Below are 2,821 nucleotides of genomic sequence, written 5' to 3' on the forward strand. Positions count from 1 at the left end.
AAGATATAATCACCTAAACCCCTGGTTCAATTTTTGTCACATGAAAGTTTGTTTGCAAATCCAGTTGTTTGGGAAATCATATCCCCCACTTTAGAGGTAAGAAATGCATCAGGTCTCATGACTCATAGGCATGGAGTGTTAGTTTGGGGCAGGAGTTTGGTACTAAGTTTGTTGAGGAGGGACCTGGAGCAGCCTGTGCCCCACCAGTGATTTGTGGGCCACAGCCCAGGGACCCTGGAGTCTGCAGACTGGGATCAGTCTTCCCTGTGCTTGGGGACCCTCTGTGTTGCAATCTCCTTGTCTCTAAAGTGGAGCAAATACCTGCACTGTCAGTCTGTGCTCAGGAGAGGGAGAGAGGTATGTGAAGCTGTAGTGATTGTGGAATTTGTGTTCTGTAGCCTCTGAAGATGCAGTGAGGGTTTGTCTGCTTGAGCAGGAGGTGCCCTGCTTGGCCCTGGGTATCTCCAGCCACTGTCCACGTGGAGGCCAGTCCCACTGTACCATTTTCTCCTCCCACCCAGCCACATGGGTACTTGATGGAACGCAAGCCATGGGTGTCCTAACCTCTAGCCCCAGCCCCTTCTTCTTCCTGCGGGCACACTTCAGGGGATTCACTGGAGAGGACAGATTAGGTGTTTATTTGAGCTTTCCTAAGAGTAAGAACATGAGCTGCTGTGGGGTGTTCCTGGCTGAGGGGCCCACTTGTACAAACTTCCTACCCAGGGAAGGGTACCTGGAGGGTGGACAATTCTGTAGCCATTTGAGGGCCCCTGAGCCTTTGGTCCCACCCTTTGTAGAGTCAGGAACAGGTGCTGTGGCCAGAGGGCACAGTGATCATATGTGTTATCAGTACCAAGGTAGCAATCTGGGGAAATGAAAGTCACTTGTTTTGGTGGGGTGCTAGTTGCTCAATGGTTAGAGCACCAGCCTTATGCACTGGGACTGGTGGGTTTGAACCCAACCCCCACCTGCTAAACAAAAAAAATAGCTGGGCGTTGTGCCTGGTGCCTATAGTCCTAGTTACTAGGGAGGCAGAGGCAAGAGAATCACTTGAGCCTAAGAGCTTGAAGTTGCTGTGAGCTATGATACGGTGGCACTCTACCAAAGGTGACAAAGTTAGACTGTCTCAATTGAAAAAAACAAAATCTAGAAATCACTTGTTTCCACTTATATATATTTTTCTTTTCAAGAAACCTTTGCTTCCATATATAGGTACCCTGAGATTGTGAGAAAAAGGCCCATTGGAGGAGACTTCCCTGGTGGGAAAGAAGTTGCAGGGTCAAAGGTAGGAAGGGACACAGAGAGGGTGTTCCAGTCCCATAGCTTCACCCTCCTGTAGGATGGAGCAGGCATTGGCCAGTTGAGACCGACACTGCCCAGCTACTTGATGTCTGCCTAGTGCCAGGCTGAGCAGCGCTGGCCTGCCAGGCTGGGCTGAGTGCTTTCTATAAGCAGCCTCCAGTAATCCTCATACCAGAAGCATCAGTTGGAGCACATCCCTTCCCTCTTTCCCACTATACCCACTCCTGCCCCTTGGTCAGTCTCTGCTGTCCTTGCCTTGTTCCTAGGATGCTGGCCTGCTCCTGCCTCAGGGTCTTTGTATTTGCTCTTCTGTTGTCCTGAGTGTTCTTTCCTGAGCTCTTCTCCTAACTACTTCAACTCAAACATCATCTCTTGGGTGAGATCCACCCTGCATACCTTGAAAAAGTAGCTGTCACCTTCCAGACCAGGCCAGAGTATATAGTCCTTACCACCTGAAATGAGCACTGTCTGTAATTCTTGTGGACCCAACAGGGTGTCTAGTGGAATGTCTCCTATTTTCCCAGAATTGCAGACTAGGCCCAGAGCTGAGGCCAAGAGGGACAAAGTACTTCCCCACTCCGCCCAAATTCAGGAAGCTGCAAACAACTGGGGCTCAGGGAGGAGACCTTGGAGATCCAGCCCTGCCCTAACCCCATGCCTCTGCAGTGAACTTGAGACTATGTGGAAGGGGATTTAGGTGAGTATAGTATTTGTGGTGGGTAACTATTTCCTCCCTTCTCTCAGAGGCCAAGAAAAAGTGGTTCCCAAGGAAACCATCTTATAGCTGGAGGTATAGTGGGCTGCCCAGGCAGGGGGAGATAGTGGGTTACTGGCACCCTGAAGTCAGTCCAGAGTAAGAGTAAGCACTTAACCTACACGTGTTGCTTGGGAACTAAAACCCATGAGGGGGCAAGTATTATTTATTAGCACCACTTTTTTTTTTTTAAGACAGAGTCCCAAGCTGTCGCCCTGGGTAGAGTGCTGTGGCATCATAGCTCATAGCAACCGCCAGCTCTTAGGCTCAAACAATCCTTCTTGCCTCAATTTTTTTTTTTTTTTTGGAGTTTTTGGCTGGCTCCGGGTTTGAACCCACCACCCCTGGGTTCAAGAGTCATTTTTTCTTTTTTTTAAGAGAGTCTCACTTTATCGCCTTCAGTAGAGTGCTGTGGCATCATAGCTCATAGCAACCGCCAGCTCTTAGGCTCAAACAATCCTTCTTGCCTCAATTTTTTTTTTTTTTTTGGAGTTTTTGGCTGGCTCCGGGTTTGAACCCACCACCCCTGGTATGTGGGGCTGGCACCCTACTCCTTTGAGCCACAGGTGCCACCCAATTTTTCTGTTTTTAGTAGAGACAGGATGTTGCTTTTGCTCAGGGTAGTCTCTAATTCCAGAGTTCAAGCAATCTACCTGCCTCCACCTCCCAGAGTCCTAGGATTACAAGTGTGAGCCACCACACCAGGCCTTCTTTTTTTTTTTTTTGAGACAGAGTCTCACTTAGTCACCCTTGGTAGAGTGCTGT

General features: G+C 49.2%; 1 protein-coding gene across 3 annotated transcripts in view; it reads left to right on the forward strand.

The window, feature by feature from the left end:
- Positions 1–2,821, forward strand: part of TBC1D24 (TBC1 domain family member 24) — a 27,299-nt gene that overhangs the window by 12,129 nt on the left and 12,349 nt on the right. For all 3 annotated transcript variants that reach the window (XM_023513845.1, XM_023513846.1, XM_023513847.1), the window contains exons 2-3: positions 1,213–1,285; positions 1,827–1,999. The gene's annotated coding sequence lies outside the window, so the exon portion shown is untranslated. The remainder of the gene's footprint in view (positions 1–1,212; positions 1,286–1,826; positions 2,000–2,821) is intronic.

Source organism: Otolemur garnettii, unplaced genomic scaffold (assembly GCF_000181295.1).
Source record: "Otolemur garnettii isolate 467f Iridium unplaced genomic scaffold, OtoGar3 scaffold00044, whole genome shotgun sequence".
Taxonomy (NCBI): Eukaryota; Metazoa; Chordata; class Mammalia; order Primates; family Galagidae; genus Otolemur; species Otolemur garnettii.